Genomic DNA, 22,291 nt, shown 5'->3' on the forward strand with positions numbered 1-22,291 from the left:
AACAAAAAGTCTCCCAAAAGAGAAAAGCCCTAGACTAGGCTTTTATGCTGATTTCTACCCAATTTATAAAGAAAAACAAACACCAATTCTTCTCAAACTATTCCCAAAAATTGAAGAGGAAGGAATTCTTCCTAACTCATTGCATAAAGCCAGCATTACCCTGATATCCAATCAAGACAAGGACACAACAAAAGGAGAAAACTACAGGCCAATATTCCTAATGAACACAGATGGTAAAATTCTCAGCATAATACTACCAAGCCAAATCTAATGATGAATGAAAAAGATAATATACCATGATCAAGTGGGATTTATCCCAGGAATGCAAAGATGGCTCAACATACACAAATCAATACATGTAATACATCACATCAACAAGATGAAAGGCAAAAACTATCTGATCATCTCAGCAGATGCAGAAAAATCACTCAGTAAAACTTACCATTCCTTCATGATGAAAAGTCTCAACAAATTATGCATAGAAGGAACACTTCAACCTAAGAAAAGGCATATATGACAAATCTACAGCTAACATCCTACTCACTGGGAAAAATTGAAAAGCCTTTCCTCTAAGAACTGGAACAAGAGAAGGATGCCCACTTTCACCACTCTTATTCAACACAGTATGGCACATCCAAGCCAGAATGATCAGACAAGATAAAGAAATAAAAGGCATCCAAATGGACCAAAGGAAGTCAAATTGTCTCACTTTGCAAATGACATAATCTTATACCTGTAAACAGAAAAACCTAAAGACTCTACCAAAAACCTCTTAAAATAAATTAGGCTGGGCATGGTAGCTCATGCCTGTAATCCCAGCATTTTGGGAGGCCAAGGTGGATGGATCACCTGAGGTTGGGGGTTTGAGACCAGCCTGGCCAACATGGTGAAACCCTGTCTCTACCAAAAATACAATTAGCCAGGCATGGTGGTAGGTGCCTGTAATCCCAGCTACTTGGGAGGCTGAAGCAGGAGAATCGCTTGAACCTTAGAGGTGGAGGTTACAGTGAGCCAAGATTGCACCACTGCACTCCAGCCTGGAAAACAGAGTGAGACTCTCTCAAAAAATAAAAAGTAAAAAACATTTTTAAAAACAGATGTATAATTCAGTAAAGCTTCAGGACACAAAATCAACATACAAAAATCAGTAATGTTTCTATATACCAGTAACAAACTAGCTAAAATAGAAATCAAGGAAGAAATTCTATTTACAATAGCTACAAAAATAAAATACCTAGGAATAAACTTAACCAAGGATGAGGAAAAAAAAAACCCAAAAAACCTCTACAATGAAAACCACAAAACACTGATAAAATAAATTGAGAAAGACACAAACAAATGGAAAGGCATCTTATGCTCGTGGGTTGGAATAACTAATACTGTTAAAATGACCATACTACCCGAAGCAATCTAGAGATTCAGTATAATCCCTATCAATTATATTCTTCACAGAAACAGGAAAAAAAAAAAACCCTGAAATTCATATGGAACCACAAAAGACCCCAAATAGCCAGAGCAATACTGAGCAAAAAGAACAAAGCTAGAAGTCTCACACTACCTGATTTAAAAATATACTGCAAAGAGGCCGGGCGAGGTGGCTCAAGCCTATATCCCAGCACTTTGGGAGGCCAAGGCGGGTGGATCACAAGGTCAGGAGATCGAGACCATCCTGGCTAACACGGTGAAACCCCGTCTCTAATAAAAAACAAACAAACAATAAATTAGCCAGGCGTGGTGGCGGGCATCTGTAGTCCCAGCAGCTACTCGGGAGGCTGAGGCAGGAGAATGGCATGAACCCGGGAGGAAGAGCTTGCAGTGAGCAGAGATCACGCCACTGCACTCCAGCCTGGGTGACAGAGCAAGACTCCATCTCAAAAAGAAAAAAAAAAAAATATATATATGTGTATGTATATATACGTATATATGTATGTTATACGTATATATGTATGTATATACGTATATATGTATGTTATACGTGTATATGTATGTATATACGTATATATGTATGTTATACGTGTATATGTATGTATATACGTGTATATGTATGTATATACGTGTATATGTATACGTGTATATGCATGTATACACGTGTATATGTATGTTATACGTGTATATGTATGTTATACGTGTATATGTATGTATATACGTGTATATGTATGTTATACGTGTATATGCATGTATATACGTGTATATGTATGTTATACGTATATATGCATGTATATACGTGTATATGTATGTTATACGTATATATGTACGTATATACGTATATATGTATGTATACATGTATATATGTATGTATACACGTATATATGTATATATGTATATATACACGTATGTATGTATATATACGTATATATATATGTGTGTGTATATATATACATACATATATATATATATATTACAAAGCTATAGTAAGCAAAACAGCGTGTATTGGTATTAAAACAGACACAAAAACAAAGGAAACAGACTAAAGAATCCAGAAATGAATCCACATATTTACAGCTAACTGATTTTCAAGAAAGCTGTCAAGAACATGCATTGAATAAAGGGCACCCTCTTCATTAAATGGTGCCAGGAAAACTAGATATCCAAACACAGAGGAATAAAACTAGAACCTTATCTCTCATCACTTACAAAAATAAACTCAAAATCAATTAAAGACTTAAATGTAACAGCCACAACTATAAAACTACTAGAAATAAACACAGGAGAAACGCTTGAGAACAAAGATTGTATGGCTAACACTTAAAAAGTACAAGCAACAAAAACAGACAAATGGGATTATATTAAACTAAATACCTTCTGCATATCAAATAAAACAATCAGCAGAGTGAAAAGACAACACCCCTCCCTTACACCATACACAAATATTAACTCAAGATGGCCTACAGACTTAAATGTAAAACCCATAACTATAAAAACGCTGAAGACAACCTAGGCAATACCATCTGGTACATAGTGATGGGCAAAGAGTTCATGGTGAAGATGCCAAACGCAAGTGCCACAAAAGCAAAAATTGACAAATGGGATGTAATTAAATGAAAGAGCTTTTGCACAGCAAAAGAAACTATGAAAAAATAAACAGACATTTCTCAAAAGAAAATATACAAATCACCAAGTTTATGAAAAAATATTCAACATCACTAATCATCACGGAAATGCAAATCAAAACCACAATGAGATATCATCTCACACTTGTTAGAATGGGTATTAAAAAGACAAAGCACAACAAATGCTGGCAAGCATGTGAAGAAAAGAAAATTATTGTATGTTGTTGGTGGGAATGCAAATTGGTACAGCCATTATGAAAAAAGGTACAGAGATTTCTCAAAAAACTAAGAACAGATCTACCATATGATCCAGCAATCCCACTTCCGGGTACATATCCAAAAAAAGATATCAGTGTATCAACGGGATACCTGTACCCCCATATTTACTGCAGCACTATTTACAATAGCCAAGATATGGAATCAATCTAAATGTGAATCAATGGATGAATGGATAAAGAAAATGGGAATATATGCACAATAGAATAGTATTCAGCCATAAAAAAGAATGAAATGCTGTCATTTTCAGCTAAATGGATGGAACTAAAGGTCATAATGTCAGGTGAACTAGGCCATGCACAGAAAGAAAACTATTGCATGTTCTCACTTATATGAGCAGCTTATGCTCCTGGAAATCAAAGCGGGGCCATATTTCAGGTCAGTAGGGTCAGGGATAGAGACCACAGTTATGGACTTGTGTGCCCTGGAGCTATATAAAATTGATATCATGGAGATAAAGAGTAGAATGATAGTTACCAGAGGCTGGGAATAGGAGGGGTTTGAAAAGAGGTTGATTAATGGGTATAAAATATATAATAGAAGGAATGAGATCTAGTGTTTATTATCACAGAAAGTGACTACAACAATTTATTGTATATTTCTTTTTTTTTAATTTCAATAGTTTTTAGGGAACAGGTGGTATTTTGTTACATGGATAAGTCCCTTAGGGGTGATCTCTGAAATTTTGGCATACCCATTAGCAAAGCAGTTTACCCAATGTATAGTCTTTTATCTCTCACCCCCTCCCACCTTCCCCCTGAGCCCCCAAAGTCCACTGTTTCATTCTTGTGCCTTCGCATCATCATAGCTTAGCTCCCACTTACGAGTGAGAACATGCAATGTTTGGTTTTCCATTCCTGAGTTACTTCATTTGAAATAATGGTCTCCAACTCCATCCAGGTTGTTATGAATGCCATTATTTTATTCCTTTTTAAGGCTAAGTAGTATTCAATGGTATACATATATATAACACATTTTCTTTATTCACAAATTGATTGATGGGCATTTGGGCTGGTTCTAGAGTTTTGCAACTGTGAATTCTGCTGCTGTAAATATGTGTGCAAAAGTATCTTTTTCATATAATGACTTCTTTTCCTCTGGGTAGATACCTAACAGTGGGATTGCTGGATCAAATGGTAGATGTACTTCTAGTTCTTTAAGGAATCTCCATACTGTTTTCCATAGTGCTGGTACTAGCTTACATTCCCACCATCAGTGTAAAAGCGTTGTCTTTCACCACATCCATGCCAACATCAATTTTTGTTTTTTTTGTTTTGTTTTGTCTTCTGTTTTTTGTTTTTTTGAGATGGAGTCTCACTCTATCACCCAGGCTGGAGTACAATGGTGCCATATCAGCTCACTGCAACCTCTGCCTCCCGGGTTCAAGCAATTCTCCTGCCTCAGCCTCCTGAGTAGCTGGGATTACAGGCATCTGCCACCACACCCGGCTAATTTTTGTATTTTCAGTAGAGACTGGGTTTCACCATGTTGGTCAGGCTGGTCTCAAACTCCTGACCTCGTGATCAGCCCACCTTGGCCTCCCAAAGTGCTAGGATTACAGGCGTGAGCCACTGCGCCCGGCCCTCTTTTTGTTTATTTTACACGTGGTATTGCATTGTGGTTTTGATTTGCATTTCCCTGGTAATTAGTGATGTTGAGCATTTTTTCATATGTTTGTTGGCCATTTGTATATCTTCTTTTGAGAATTGTCTATTCATGTCCTTGGCACATTTTTTGATGAGATTATGTTTTTCTTGCTGATTAGAGTTCCCTGTAGATTCTGGACATTAGTCCTTTGTCAAATGCAGTTTGTGAAAATTTTCTCCCACTCTGTGGGTGATCTGTTTACTCTGCTGATTATTTCCTATGCTGTGCAGGAGGCTTTTAGTTTAATTAAGTCCCATCTATTTATCTTTGTTTCTGTTGCATTTGCTTTTGGGTTCTTGGTCATAAACTCTTTGCCTAAGCCAATGTGTAGAAGCATTTTCCAATGTTATCTTCTAGAATTTTTATGGTTTCAGACCTTAGATTTAAGTCTTTGATCCATCTTGTGTTGATTTTTATATAAGGTGAGAGATAAGGATCCAGTTTTATTCTTCTACATGTGGCTTGCCAATTATCCCAGCACTATTTGTTGTATAGGGTGTACTTTTCTTACTTTGTTTTTGTTTACTTTGTCAAAGATCAGTTGGCTGTTAAGTATTTGGCTTTATTTCTAGGTTCTCTACTCTGTCCCATTGGTCATGTGCCTATTTTTATACCAGCACCATGCTGTTTTGGTGACTATAGCTTTGTAATATAGTTTGAAGTTGGGTAATGTGATGCCTCTAGATTGGTTCTTTTTGCTTAGTTTTGCTTTGGCTTTGCAGACCTTTTTAGTTCCAAATGAATTTTGGCATTTTTTTTCTAGTTCTATAAAGAATGATGATGGTACATTGATAGGAACTGCACTGAATTTGTAGACTGCTTTTGGCAGTATGGTCATTTTCACAATATTGAGTCTACCCATTCATGAGCATGGAATGTGTTTCCATTTGTTTGTGTCATCTATGATATCTTTCAACAGTGTTTTGTAGTTTTCCTTGTAGGGGTCTTTCACCTCCTTGGTTAGGTATATTCCTAAGTATTTTATTTTTACAGCTATTATAAAAGGGTTTGATTTGATTCTCAGCCTGGTAGATGTTGGTGTATAGCACCGCTACTGATATGTGTACATAGATTTTGTATCCTGATAAATAGATTTATTGTGTATTTCTAAATAGCAATAAGATTTGAAATATTCCCAACACAAAGAAATGATCAATGTTTGAGGTGATTAATATCCTAAAGACCCTGATTTGATCATTACACATTGCATGCATGTACCAGAATCTCACATGGACCCCATAAATGTGTACAATTATTCTCTATCAAAAACTTTTTTTCAAGAAACATGCAGAAATACACTATACCTCTTCCTTGCTGTGTCTGGATATTGTCACATGAGGACTTGACATGCGGATTGTGGCAGCCTCTGTGACCAAGAGCAGAAGACAACAGCAGCATAGAAACCTCAAATGAAAAACCTAACATCTCAAGCTACTAATTTAGCCAACCTTGGCATCAGCTATCTCTGGTCTTAGTACATGAGGTGATAAGCCCCCACTGTTCAAGTTGGGTGTCCATCAATTGCTGCAGAATAGAAGTTAATGAGGCTTCCTCCTCCTGGATCCCCTACTAGACCCTGACATGCCCATTCAGTCACAGGCAGAAAGGGAAGCACAGGGTAAGGAGACCTGGCTGACTGTGCCAGACGCAGATCTTACCTGTCCTGCTTAGAACACTCAAAGCTCAATTGGTTAAACAAAAAAAGGAAAAAGACAATAAGGAGTATAGCACTTCCCAGATGCAACTTAATCTAACACTCTATACTTTAGATTTTCTAGACATACACAGAAACCAGACCACTACTTCTGCAGAACATTTTACTGGTAAAAAAAAAATAGCCCACATGAGGAAAACTGATTTGGTGGAAAGACAACAAAAACAAAACATGGGAAATAGGTAAGATGATAACATGGGGGAGAGGTTTTGCTTGTGTTTCACCCGGAGAAAATCAGCTTCCTGTTCGGATACCCACTAGACATTTGAAGTTCTACAATGAACCCATCAGAGATGCAAATGAAAGTGCCTCTGCAGAGAGAGAAAACCCGCAATCGAACATCATCGACTCGCAGGGTGAACAAAATGGTGATATCAGAAGAACAGATGAAGTTACAGTCCACCAGGGAAACGGCACATGTGGAGAGCCAGGGAGAGGAAGAGAAAGAAAAAGAGACAGAGATCAGAGAGAGACACAGAAAGTGAGACTGGGGAGAGAGATAGTGTAAAAGAGAGAGAGAGAGACCGTAAGAGAAGGGAGACAAAGAGATAAAAGGTGCGAGTGAGCAGGTGAGGAGAAAGACTGAAAACTATGAGAAACAGCAACTAAGACACAAAGGAGGTGGGAGACTGTCTGGGTGCCGCAGCACCCACACCGTCCTCTTGCCCCCGTCACTTGGGTTAAAACCACAGGAAATTCCACTGTTGCAACTTTTGTATTAATCTTGTATGTCTGTCCTTTCTATTTTTAGTCTACAGGTGTATCCAGCAGCTCCAGAGAGACAGCGACGAGCGAGAAAGGGCCATGATAATGGCGGTGGTTTTGTCAAAACGAAAATGGGGATATGTAGGGAAAAGAAAGAGAGATCAGACTGTTACTGTGTCTACATAGAAAGGGAAGACATAAGAGACTCCATTTTGAAAAAGACCTGTACTTTCAACAATTGCTTTGCTGAGATGTTGTTCATTTGTAGCTTCGCCCCAGCCACATTGCCCCAACCACTTTGACCCAGTCTGGAGCTCACAAAAACACGTGTTGTATGAAATCAAGGTTTAAGGCATGTAGGGCTCTGCAGGACGTGCCTTGTTAACCAAATGTTTGCAAGCAGTGTACTTGGTAAAAGTCATCACCATTCTCTCGTCTCAATAAACCAGGGGCACAATGCACTGTGGAAAGCCGCAGGGACCTCTGCCTTTGAAAGCTGGGTATTGTCCAAAGTTTCTCCCCATGTGATAGTCTGAAATATGGCCTCGTGGGATGAGAAAGACCTGACGGTCCCCCAGCGCGACACCCATAAAAGGTCTCTGTTGAGGTGGATTAGTCAAAGAGGAAAGACTCTTGCAGTTGAGATAGAGGAAGGCCACTGTCTCCTGACTGCCCCTGGGAACTGAATGTCTCGGTGTAAAGCCCGATCGTACATTTGTTCAATTCTGAGATGGGAGAAAAACCACCCTATGGTGGGAGGCGAGACTTGTTTACAGCAATGCTGCCTTGTTATTCTTTACTCCACTGAGATGTCTGGGTGGAGAGAAACATAAATCTGGCTTACATGCACGTCCAGGCATAGTACCTTCCCTTGAACTTCATTATGACATAGATTCTATTGCTCACATGTTTGTTGCTGACCTTCTCCTTATTATCACCCTGCCCTCCTACTACATTCCTTTTTGCTGAAATAATGAAGATAACAATCAATAAAAACTGAGGGAACTCAGAGACCGGTGCCAGTTCAGGTCCTTAGTATGCTAAGCGCCTGGGCCCACTGTTGTTTCTCTATACTTTGTCTCTGTGTCTGATTTCTTTTCTGTCTCTCATCCCACCCGACAAGAAATACCCACAGGTGTGCAGGGGCAGGCCACCCCTTCAGTATGAGATTACAGGCATGAATAACCCCACCTGGCCACCTAACTCACTCTTGAGAGGCCAGAAGTGATGCTGGAAATTTCTTCCTCTGTGGGTTAAAAAGGGAAAATTAGGGAGAACACAAGGCATGAGAGATGCAGTGATGGATATGTCTATATGGAGCTTCTGTCTGCATCCAGTAGAAAATGCATCTCTAGACACCAGGTTTAAGAGCGAAAACCTGGAGTCTTGTCTGTTAGCATTCTCCTTCCCCACAAACCAGAGAGGGAATACATTTGCTCCAACACACCCGGATGTAGGAAATGTCACATTCCTGTTTTTGTAACTTCAGTTAAATCTGCTCTGAGTCCCTGGATGCCTGGCAGGTGGAGAATTCAATCTTGTCGTTACCAGCATTCCTTTCCATTCTCCATGGGCTTATGTAAGAATTCTGGGCTTACACACTGTTGGAAAGCCAGGTAGGAACTACATCCCCTGAACTCTCCATTCTTCCAGCTGCTCATGATCCATCAACCTTCTTTGGGCCACCTGCTATAGCAAGACCCTCCTCACAGCATCATTCCACTGACCCACAGGCTCAGCCCCAGGGACCCTCACTAGAACAGGTCTCCACTATGCATAGGAACTCACAAAATCCTTCTCTTCATCTTGGCTTCCTCTGATATCCAGCCACTCCCCCACTTCTCATCTTAAACACTGATGGCAGCTCCTTCCCATCATTCCAAAACTGGGGGATTGTCCAGCCAAATTCTCTGCAGACACCAAAGCTTCACCCGTCCTCTTCAGAGAGGTGATGCAAGGGCATCTGAGATCTTTGGAAACCCAATTCTGGCCTCTCTTTGGGGTGGGCTGAGAGTGGGAACTAGACTCTCTTTTCCACATGTCATGTTTATCTTGTTCATCATTATATTATCTCCAATGCCTGGCACACAGTAGGCACTACAGACTGACACACAGTAGGTGTTATTAGTGTCTGTAGAATGGGACTCTTGAGGTTGAAGCTATTAGCAGAAACCTGCCAAGCAAAAGGATGGAAAACCAACCACCAAAAAAAAAAAAAAAAAAGAAAAAAGAAAACAATCGTGGCTTTGAGCTCTAAACACACAAGGCACCAGCCCAAGTTTGGGCAATTTTAATACAACAGCCATTTTGCCTCCAAACAAACTGGCACTGGAAACCTCCCTCTGCCTCTTAAAGAGAACCAGTTTCCCTTTCTCTAAGTGGGCAGCATTTCTCCCCGGTGGCAGTACGCAGCCCACTGCCACCAGCAAAGGACTGCAGCCAGGAGCCAAGAGCTTGAGAGTTTAAAGAATAGATCTTATAGGGAAAAACAAAGTAATATCCACATAAATCTGGAACTACCACCACTTTCCAGAGGCCGAATCCCATTTGTAAATTCTCTTGCGTGTCAAGCACCTTGCAGTCAGCTCAACTACACACTTTTGGGATTCGTTGCAGAGAAGAGTGAAGGTTATCTGCAAAATAAAGGAACCACGGCTCAGAATTCCCAGAGCAATCCATGACAGAGGAGGTGAGTAGAAAAGGGAAGGGTGAAGTCAAAGGAGAGAAGTCAATGAGTTGGCCAACACCAAGCAAGGATCATGGGACCCTCTCCACGGCCCCACATCTCAAATGAAGTCAACAAAACCCATCAATGCTTGGTGTAAGTGTTGTATGCTCCTGGAAATGAAACAGGGGCCACATTTCAGGTCAGTAGGGTTGGGGGTAGAGGCAGCGGTCATGGACTTGTGGGCCCTGGAGGATGGGATGATTCTGAGACATTGAATCCCTACACTGATCTCAGTAGAAATCTCAGGTAGGGCTTCAACATCCGTGGACAAAGGACTCTGTGGGCCTGAGAGCAACAGCCTTGGTGCATGTCCAAGCTCCATCAATCCCAACTGGGGCTTTGAACAAGTTACTTATTTTTTTAACTAACGTTATTTTAATTGACAAATCATAATTGTACCCATGCATGTGATGTTTTGATATGTGTATACAATGTGGGATGATTAGATCAAACTAATGAACACGTCCATCCCCTAATTTACTGACAATTTTCATGATGCGACATTTGAAATGTACCCACTTAGTTATTTTGAAAGATACATTATTATTGGCTATAGTCACGCTGCTGTGCTATAGATTTCAAAACCTATAATCCAGCAACCCAACTTCTGGATATAGACCAAAAAAAAATCAAAATCAATATGTCGAAGGGATCCCTACATTCCTATGTTCACTGCAGCTCTATTCACAATACCCAACATATAGAATCAACCTAAGTGTCCATCAGTGGATGAAAGGATAAAGCAAATGTACTATATACACACAACAGAATACTATTAACCCTTAAAAAAGAAAGAAATCCTGTCATTTTCAACAACATAGATGAACTTGAAAGACATTGTGTTAAGTGAAATAAGCCAGGTGCAGAAAGACAAATACTGCTTGATTTTATTATATGTGGAATCTAAAGAAGTTGAACTCACAGAAATAGAGAGTAGGACAGTGGTTATCAGGGGCTGGGGTGAAGGAAAGGGAGGGGATGGGAGACACTGGTCAAAGGGTACAAAGTTTCCAATAGGAAGAATAAGTTTTAAACAAGCTAAACTCCTATGAAAGCTCAGTTCCTCATCTGTAGAGCACGGACACATCATTAACCTTCTAAGGATGTTGCTGTGAGAGTAAGAGATGATGTTCAGCACAATACCTAACGCACAGTCAGGTCTCCTTAAGCTTGAACCTGCATCACCATGACCTCTACATCTCAGGACAAAAAGGCTCACAGCCAGTGTCTCAGTTCCCATTGAAAAGTGGATCCCAGACCAGGCTGAACAGCAGGATCCCTAGGGGATACCCCACCCTACTGAGTCAGAATCACCAGAGGTAGAACCTGGGTATGTATGTATGTATGTATGTATGTATGTGTGTGTGTGTGTGTGTGTGTGTGTGTGTGTGTGTGTGTATGTATGTACAAGAGACAAAGTCCTGCTCTGCAGTCCAGGCTGGAGTGCAGTGTCACAATCATAGTTCACTGCAGCCTCAAATTACTCCTGGCCTCAATCCATCCTCCCATCTCAGCCTTCAGAGTAGCTGAGACTACAGGCGCATGCCACCAGCCCGGATACTTTTTTTTTTCTTCCTTTTGGAGAGAGTCTCGCTCTGTTGCCCAGGCTGGAGTGCAATGGTGCAATCTTGGCTCACTGCAACCTCTGTCTCCTGGGTTCAAGTGATGCTCATGCCTCAGCCTCCTGAGTAGCTAGGATTACAGGCAGGCACCACCACACCAACCTAATTTTGCTCTTTCATTGTTGTTTCTTGTTTGTTTTTCACAAATAGGACTTCTTATTTGCTACTGTTTTAAGTCTGAACTTTAAACAGATTCTTGGACTGGTGGTTCATATCCATCAGCTCATTCAACCTTAGCATGTGTCTCATTCCTAGTGGGTTTTCCAGAACTACTACCTTCACCACGAAGCTCCATGCCTTTCAAATCCAGGGTTGTCCAGCATTTTTACTTTTCTAATGAAGACATCATGGAGAGGATAAATTGGCAAACCTTTTCTATATCTTTTCCAATGTTGTCTGGAATCAATTTATTGACCACTTCTTTCAAGTCATTTGTCTGCACCTCTCAGGTCATGATTTCCATCATCTTCTTCTGGATTTGGCAGACTGTTGGTGCTGAGCATAAGAGGTCTTCAGTATCTGATTGTTGTGTTTTTTAGTAAAACCAACACAAAGCAGATGAAAGAAGTAACCATCGGTAGTCTTGACATCAACAGGAGCTTCAGTCATTGTTGAACATTTTTCAACCATGGAACATATTTTGTCACAGGTAAGACCCATGCCATAGAAGTTAGTCAGGCAGTTTTTGTCCTGAACATCTTCAGTAATCAGCTTGAATTTTCTAAATGCAACTTCATCATTCTGCAAATCAGCAAGACTCACTTTAAACAGAAGACCCTTGAGACCATCAGATGCAATTTGGGTTCCTTGGGTCCTGGCGACCAAGTCTTTCCAGTAGTTCTTATATTGAACATAGCAGGTGCTTTCATATCATACTGATCTTTCTTAGAGAATGGACCAACTACTTTCTTCTCAACTCCCTTTTTGCCACCTTTCATAAGGCACTTGTTCTTAACAACCGCCATGGTGCTGCTCGGAGTACCAAAACGATAAATTTTATATTTTTGGTAGAGACGGGATTTCAGGATGTTGGCCAAGCTGCTCTTGAACTCCTGATGTCAGGTGATCTGCCCGCCTCTGCCTCCCAAAGTGCTGGGATTACAGGTGTGAGCCACTGCACCCAGCTGTTATTTATTTTTTCTTTTTTTTGTACAGACAGGGTCTTGCCATGTTGCCAAGGCTGGCCTGGAACTCCTGGCCTCAAGCAATCCTCCCACCACAGCCTCCCAAAGCACTGAGATTTCAGGTGTCAGCCACTATGCCCAGCCTGGAATCTATTTTTAAAGCCAATCAAGTGTTGAATAAAATTGCAACTTGGGCTGTTTTTTCTTTGTATTTTTTACATTTCAATGGTTTTCAATATATTCAGAGATATACACAAACATTACCAGTCAATTTTAGAACATTTCATGACCTCAAAAAGAAACCTCATACCCTTTAGCTAACACCCCCATCCTCCCATGCCCCTACCAGCCCTAAGCAACCACTAATCGACTTCCTATTTCTATAGATTTCCATCTGAATGAAATCATGTAGAATGTGACCTTTCATCTGTTTTGAAGGTTCATCCACGCTGTAGCGTATGTACTTTCCTCCTTTTTGTGATCAAATAATATTCCACCATGTGGGTAGACAACAATAGGTGTATCTCTTCATCTGGTGATGGGCATTTGGATTAATTCTCTCTTTGGGTTATTAGGAGTGATGCTACTGTAATTATTCATGTACAAAATTTTGTGTGGACCTGTGCTTTCATTTTTGAATATGAAAATGTTGCACATCTCCAGGGAAGACATACAAGTGGCCAATAAGCACATGAAAAGATGCTCAATGAAATTCATCATCAGGGAAACAGAAATCAAAACCACAATTAGATACCACTTCATACCCATAAGCATGGCTAGAATCGAAGATAGAGAAAATTGGCCTGGTGCGGTGGCTCATGCCTGTAATCCCAGCACTTTGGGAGACCGAGGCAGGTGGATCACCTGAGGCCAGGAGTTTGAGACCAGCCTGGCCAACATGGTGAAACCCTCTCTGTACTAAAAACATACAAAAATTAGCCAGCCATGGTGGCAGGTTCCTATAATCCCAGCTACTCGGGAGGCTGAGGCAGGAGAGTAACTTGAATCTGGAGGCAGAGGTTGCAGTGAGCTGAGATTGTGCCACTGCACTCCAGCCTGGGCAACAGAGCAAGACTTTGTCTCAAAAAAAAAAAAAAAAAAAAAAAAAAAAAACAGAAAATAACAAGTTTTGGTGAGGATGCAGAGAAATTAGAACCTTCATACACAGCTGGTAGGAATTAAAATGGTGCAGCCGCTGTGAGAAACAGTTTAACAACTTCCCAAACAATTCTACATAGAGTTACCAAATGACCCAGCAATTGTACTCCTAGATATAGGCCCAACTTGGGCTCTTTCAATCTATGGAAAATGAACTGTGGGTACTTGGCAAGAACAAAGAGGGAGAGAGGCAGAAATGCTGCCATGAGGGCACATTGATTGGTCTCTAGCACACGTGGCTTCTACTGCAAATGGTCTCTAAATGACTTCATCAGTTGCTCAGAAAAAAAATCACCCTCTGCTCCAGTTGTGGAGGAAGAAGTATGGTTTGGACCTGGTGAGCCACGGTAAGACTGACTGCTAAACTTTATGAATGATGAGGGGATTTGCACGTATAATCTTGACTGTACGTCAAATCTTGATTTTTTATTTTATCCACTGTCTTTGAAAACCTAACTCTTGACTAAGAACTGACTTTCCTGCACTTGTTGTTGACTCTAAGTAAATTTCCAATTCCACACAGTCCAAAGATGATGTGCTGAGAAATCTCTCAAAGGAAAAATGCTAAAAATACAGGCAGAGTTATGCGACAAATTTTGCAGAATTAACACAAATTGCACTTGTGGGTATGAAGCACAAAACATTTTCATGGGTAAAGAAAAAAGTGTTCTTCATTCTAGTAGACGCTGCAGGATGAGGCCAATCAAGGTGCCTGCCCAGCCAGACCTTGGGCTCTTACCTAATTTGTGTTAGAGTCAACTCTGAGGGAGTCTGTATTTCAGTCATCTTTTTTTTTGACATGGAATCTTGCTCTGTCTCCCAGGCTGGAATGCAGCGGTGTAATCTAAGCTCACTGAAACATCTGCCTCCTGGGTTCAAGCGATTCTCCTGCCTCAGCTTCCGAAGTAGATGGGAGTACATGTGCATGCCACCATGCCTGGCTAACTTTTGTATTTTTAGTAGAGACGTTTCATCATGTTGGCTAGGCTGTGCTCAAATTCCTGCCCTCAAGTGATCCACCTGCCTTGGCCTCCCAAAGTGCTGGGATTACAGGCATGAGCCACCATGCCCGATCTCAGTCATCTTTTTATCCTCCACACCTGGCAAGTTCTAGACACACTGTGGTTCCATACAAGTTTGTTGAATAAACAGGAGACAGAAAGTGGGAACTCTGGAAGTAGAGAAGATTCCAGAAATTGTGCATATTTCCCAGAGACTGTGGCCCAATTCCTCAGTCCTGCCAGAGTTTCTCTATCTCAACTCAAACCTTATGTGTGGGCCCAGGTGCAGTGGCTCACACCTGTAATCCCAACACTTTAGGAGGCTGAGGTGCGCAGATCACTTGAGGCCAGGAGTTTGAGACCAGCCTGGCCAACATGGTGAAACCCGGTCTCTACTAAAAATACAAAAATTAGCCAGGCATGGTGTTGTGCACCTGTAGTCCCAGCTACTCAGGTGGCTGAGGCAGAAGCATTGCTTGAACCCAGGAGGCGGAGGTTGCAGTGAGTCATGACTATGCCACTGTACTGTAGCCTAGGCAATAAAGCAAGACTGTCACAAAAGAAAAAAAAAAACCCTGAAGTGTGGGCCTTGTTTAATGTTTATATGGACAATATGTACATGGGTGTATGTTAAGAGCATGAGTCACCCACAAGATTTTAGCAAAGTCCATTTGGAAAGCTCAATGCTTTGGGCTTCCACTTGCTTTTCTGCCTCTGTCCTCAGAAGGAGGCTTCATCCTTCCATGTAACCAGCAAATCCTTTATGCAGAGATGTACACAACACACTCCTCTCCTTGGCTATGACACCTTGAAAGGGTCCTCTTGGTGGCCCCTGATGCTCATTTCAGAGTATTTCAAATTAAGGTGATCAGCTTTCATGCCAATCACTCTACAAATTACTCCTATTATGACCAATTTTTCTAAATGCTTTATTGAATTATTACTTAAAGAAATGTGCACATAGAAGAGGTCAACACAGTACTTTTCTTACAAACTGAACATACTGGCCAGACGCAGTGGCTCATGCCTGTCATCCCAGCACTTTGGGAGGCCGAGGTGAGCAGATTGCTTGAGCCCAGGAGCTTGAGACCAGCCTGGGCAACATAGTGAGACACTCCTCTCTACAAAAAATAGATAAATAAAAAATTAGGCAACAGTGGTGGCACATGCCTGTAGTCCCAGCTACTAGGGAGGGCTGAGGTGGGAGGACTGCTGGAGCCCAGGAGGCAGAGGCTGCACATCTCCATATTACTGACACCCAATTCAAGAAACAAAATATTACAGCCCCTTCCAGGATATTCCTGGGGTCTCTTCCATCTCTACTAACCCCTGACTACAAACAGCCTCCACCTATTTCACCTGACATTGTACTTTATGAAAGCAACAGTTCTCAGATGGGGCTATTTTGCCCCCTGGGGACATTAGGGAATATCTGGAGACACTGGGGGTTGTGTCTACTTGGGGGGAGTTGTGTTACTGCATCCAGTGAGTCCAGGGATCCAGAGATGCCGCTCAACATCCTAAAATGCACAGGGAACCCCCACACATAGAACAGAGAAATTGCTGAGCCAAAATGTCAGCAGTGTCACAGCTGACACCTTGACATACACACTATCACACAGTATCTGCTCTTTCGTGCTCAGGATCTTTTTCATTCTAATCATCTCATAGGAAACAGAAATGTCATTTAGAGGTAGGTAGAGTCCAAAACAAAGAAGATCCAGAGTTTTTTTTTTTTTTTAATCAGCCTGGTGCCTTTAGAGCTAGGATTTAGTTTCCATTCTTTCTGTCTCATTTTCAAGTGATTTTTTCTTCAAATGGCATCTACTGGGCTCAAGAACAGGAGATCCCCACAAAGCTGAGATTCACATGGGAATTTTGTACACACCCACACAGGTATACACTGCCATTTACATGCAGACATCCACCCACAGATACACACATCCGGAGATCAAGACAGAAAGCAAACTCCACCATAAAAGTACGGTTCCCCAAAGAGGAGAAACACACCATTCACTCCAGGGAGGTACCTATTTGTTTAATTCAGCCTCTGATAGTCAGTCTGTTGCCAAGCCCAGCTCTGAAAGTCTTCCCCTCTAGGAAAGAGAGATGGATTTTTTTCTTTACTCAAGAATATAGATCTAAAAAAAACAAACACTTCTGCATCTCAAAGCAGGCTCTACCTCCTGAGCTACACGTATTGATCAGCATTTTATTGTCAATTTTCTTTTATTTGAATTGGAGAAAAATATAACTTAATTATGTTCTTACTGACAGTTTGGAATCAGTTACACTAAATCCAATTCTCTGGGTTCTCATGATTAAGGTGTTTAATTTGGGGGACGACAAAACAAAAGCATTGGTCGTGTTTTAATATAATTAGTACAGGATATATCTAAGGGGTTGCAGTATCACTGTAGCAAGAAGCTCATTCTGCAGTAAAAGGGGGGTTCGGCCACTAGGATTGTGTTAGGGTGGTTCATGGCTGCACCGTTTCATCAATGTCTCTTCAAGAGTCCATGGAATGTGGAATGGGAAAGACTGAAATAGTGCAAGTCTTGGCTAAGCTTCTATTAAGGGGTGTTAGGAGCTGATAAAATAACCTGGTCTTTATAGACATCCCACACTGTAGTTCTCTAAGCTACAGATTCTCAGATTTTTCTATTTTATAAATGAGTAAAAATATTTTTTTAATTTGAGAACCAACAAAAAGTTGCTATCTTTTATTTCTTTTGGGTAAGAAGGAACTTTTTTAAACTACCAGTTTCACACACACACACACACACACACACACACACACACACACACACACACACACACACACAAATTCCACCATGATTGGTCAGAATAGGTGAGGATTTGCTGCAATAACAAACAACTCCTAAATCTTGGTAACTTCGAATATCAGAAGTTGTTTTTCTCACTCATGCTTCATCTGCAGGGAGGTGTGGGGTGCTCTGCTTCCCATCAAACTTGCCCTAAGACTGAGGTTAATGGGGGTTGCAATACCTCGAGTATCACCAAGCAGGGAACAGAGGGAGAAGAATGTTAGAGAGTCTTGTACTAAGAATTAAATGCTCCAGGCTAGAAGTCTAACATTGCACCTCTGCCCCCAGCCTCTTGGCCAGTACTAGCCACATCCCCTCCCCCACTACAGGGCAATACATGAAGACAGGAGAATTGGATACATTATAAATTTCTACCCCACGGCATTTCATAAAAGAGAAAAAAAATGCCAATACAAAAATGTTTTAATAGAATAGAATATATACATTTTTAGAATAAAGAACAATCCCCCAAAAAGGACAGCTGGTGGTCTTTCAACAATGGGCACATTTCTGTGACATTTTCTCTGTTTTTCCATTTTATCCTTGACCTATGAACATTTTATACAGATGGTCCAAAGAACACCATTTGGGGACCACTGCTCTAATCAGGTGATGAAAACGGCCCCAAGAACAGAGCACAGTCTCTTTAGCAAAGACCCAGCAGGGCCAGGGTGACCATGTTCTCACCATCAATGTGCAGACATCCACCTGCAGCATCCTCACATCCCAACATCAAACAGTGGCTCTTTATAGCTTGATTCTAATGCCCTTTTATCTTGATAATCATTGTAAAGCTCTCTGGCCCCAAGATCTAACATCGCCACTCTAGCTACATCCTGCAACTGTTCACCTCTCCTGCCTCCTCATCCCTCTAAACTTCTCTCCACAACCTCATGTTTCCTTTTTGCTTTACCTTCCTGCTCAGCCTGGACCTTACAGTCACCTTCTTCTTGTAATGTGCTCCTAAACTCTTTCTTCCCTTCCTTCAACCACACCCACCTGGAAAATCTCCATACCCCATTGATGACTTGCCTCGCAACTGCCCAAGGGCTGCTGAATGATACTAGAAAGAATCACAACATGGATCTGGTAGTTCCACTAAATAATCTCACCATCCAACTCTAGGGTAGACTTCACTTCAGTTCAGCAATATTTTTAAGCATCACAAATAAATTCCAAACCGTATTTGCTATAACAATTGACTTTAAACCTCTTCCATATCTCAAAGCCCCCCAAACCCATCCCTAGGGGTTTCAGAGCCCAGAGTTGAGTTCTCTCAACTCACTTCCAGCTCATCCCTAGATCACTGTATCTTGATCCTCTTCCTCTGCCTTTCCCATGTTATAAGGAGAAGCATCCTTTTCCTTTCCCAAGCTACCTTCTCCACTTGTGCCTCATTTGAGACCTGCCTTTATCACCCGTTCCCTTGGAACTCCCATGACTCACCACCTTCACTTGTTATTTCACTCATAAATATTTTGCACCGTGTATGTGCCAGGTGTTTAACATATAATCATGCTTAAGTCTCCACAAGCTAACAGGAAAAACCTTGATTATCCCTGCTATGCCCTCAAGTCATTACCCTCCCCGCTCCTTTCCTGTGTCCCCAAACTTTGTTGATCTTCATCAATCCCTCTGATGCAGATGGCTCCGAAGTTTGCATCCTATTAGGTTGGTGCAAAAGTAATTGCGGATTTTGCCGTTAAAAGTGATGGCAAAAACAGCAATTCTTTTTGTAGCAGCCTAGTATCTTTTCTCCTTCTACCAAACTTTGTCCCTGAGACATCTCATCACCTATAACTACCTCCTCCATGCAGTTGATGCCCAGATCTGTATTATTCTACTGAAAGTCCATTCCCCAATTTTCTTGGCTAGAATAACAAAAGCCCAATTAGAATTCATGCTACCAGTTTCCCACCACCACCACCACCTCCACCACTACCGTCGCCCTGCCATTGTTAGCAAAACCATCTCTTGAGTGGAGCTCAAATATTTGTAATTTCCCACTCCCCAGAAAGATAATTTCAGACTCAGCCTAGAAGTAAAGATCCTCCAGATATGGCCTCAACTACCCTCCAACCCATGTCCCCAGTGCATCCCGTTGATGCCCCCTTCAGTGGAGTTAAAATGGAGTGAGTGTTTTTCTTTTCACGTACTCCTGGTGTTCTTCCACAAATAGAATTTTCACCTCTTGAATATTTTCAAGGATTTTCCATGCTACACACAGAGAAATCCAAACTCCCCATCAGGACCCCAGTCTTCCCAAACCCTCTTTGCACTTTTTTGCCTCCATGCTTTTCCTTGGGTCATCCTCTTCTCTAATATAACCTTGTGTATTATTCTAGGTTCTCCAGAGAAAGAGCAGAGAGATAGAGGTAGAGCTATACACATAGAGAGAGACAGACTGATTAGTTGTAAGGGATGGCTCACATGGTTATGGAGGCTAAGGAGTCCTGGAGTCTGCAGCCAGCAAGCTGGAGACCCAGGACAGCCAATGATATAGTTCCAACTCGAGTCCACATCTAAAGTCAGGAGAAGATTGATGTCCCAGCTCAAATATAATCAGGTAAAAAGGGCAAATTCTCTGTGACTCTACCTTTTTGTTTTGTTCAGGCCTTCAATGGATTGGATGAGGTTCACCCATATTGGGGAGGACAATCTGCTTTATTCAGTCTACCAATTAAATGTTATCCTCATCCAGAATACCTCAGAGACACACCCAGAATAATGTGTAGCCAAATATCTTTGCACCCCACAACCCAGTCAAATCGATACATAACACTAACCATCATGTCTTGCTTGTACTCTCTCGCCATTTCTGCATGGCCAAATCCTTCCCTTATTTCAAGGCTTAGTTCAAATGTTACCTCTTAACTAAGCCTTCCCTGCTAACCCCAAATATTAATAGAATTGGTGTCTCCCTTTTCTGATGTCTCAAAATACATTGTGTTTCTCTTTTACTGTGTTTATTACAAACTCCCTTATAAATCAAGACAGTGATTCCCAGACAAATTATCAAAAGAGTATAAAAGAAGTCTTTTTTGAGTGTGAAATATCTCATGGAATATAGCACATGGCCTCTTCATGAAGAAACTACTGGGAGAGAAGAAGACAAGCTGAAAGAGGCCAGGGAAAGGGGGTTAGTACAAAGCACAATGAGGCTGGGCTCATACAGTGGCTCACACCTGTAATCCCAGCACTTTGGGAGCCCAAGGCCGGTGGATCACGATGTCAGGAGATCGAGGCCATCCTGGCTAACACGGTGAAACCCCGTCTCTACTAAAAATACAAAAAAGTTAGCCAGGCATGGAGGCGGGCGCCTGTAGTCCCAGCTACTCGGGAGGCTGAGGAAGGAGAATGGTGTGAACCCGGGAGGCAGAGCTTGCAGTGAGCCGAGATTGCACCACTGCACTCAAGCATGGGTGACAGAGCAAGACTCCATCTCAAAAAAAAAAAAAAAAAAAAAGAAAGCACAATGAAATGTTAGTGGATGGGTGCCTATAATTTCTAAGGGAAATAGAGTATAATCCAAGAATTTTATAGCCAGCTAAATTATTGCCCAATCAAAATAGGCAAAAGACACATGCTGAAGAACTTTAAGAATACAGTATTTCTGAGCTCTTTAAAAAAAAAGTCTTCATAATAAAATTTAGTCAGCCAAGAAATTAAAAAATAAGCAACCTGTGAATTGAATGACCATGACAAAAGGCTAGTGATAGGACTATGATTGCAGAACAGAAAGAGAAGGTGGTCAACCTTAACAACATAAAACAACCTAGAAATAACTAGTTTCCAGAAGTAAAGGGAGGGACTGTAGGAAGTAGAAGTGCTAATGCCCTTTATTAAGTCAATTAATCAGGTCTAAAATTGAAACGTGATTTTAAATATATAACATCTTGTTTATTTTCCTCCCTAACTACCTCAGGATCAACCACCATCATGAATGACACAGTGACTACCTGGACCAGGAAGTTCATGACCAATCGACCGTTCCAGAGGAAACAAATGGTCACCAATGTCCTTCACCCCGGAAAGGCAACAAAATGTACAAGACCACAATGGATGTCATCTTCATATTAACAGTTGGATTCAGAACCCATTTTGGTGGTGGTTAAACAATCGTCACCCACATTGGAGTGCAGTGGGAGGATCTCAGCTCACCAAATCTCTGCCTCCCAAGCTTAAGCAATTCTCCTGCCTCAGCCTCACGCGTAGCCGGGATTACAAGCACGCACAACTACTGCCTGGCTAATTTTTATATTTTTAGTAGAGATGGGGTTTCACCTTGTTGGCCAGGCTGGTCTTGAACTCCTGACCTCAAATGATCCACCCGCCTTGGCTTCCCAAAGTGCTAAGATTACTGGCATGGGTCACCGCGCCCAGCCTTTTCTGTATTAAATTTTTAAAAACACAACATTTAAAATAATCAAGTCATTCT

The 22,291-nt window shown here is 41.4% G+C and overlaps 1 pseudogene; it reads right to left on the reverse strand.

The window, feature by feature from the left end:
* Positions 1 to 11,678: 11,678 nt before the first annotated feature.
* Positions 11,679 to 15,834, reverse strand: LOC134759063 (small ribosomal subunit protein eS1-like; annotated as a pseudogene).
* Between the last annotated feature and the right edge of the window lie 6,457 nt (positions 15,835 to 22,291).

The sequence above is a fragment of the Gorilla gorilla genome, chromosome 7 (assembly GCF_029281585.2).
Source record: "Gorilla gorilla gorilla isolate KB3781 chromosome 7, NHGRI_mGorGor1-v2.1_pri, whole genome shotgun sequence".
Lineage (NCBI taxonomy): Eukaryota > Metazoa > Chordata > Mammalia > Primates > Hominidae > Gorilla > Gorilla gorilla.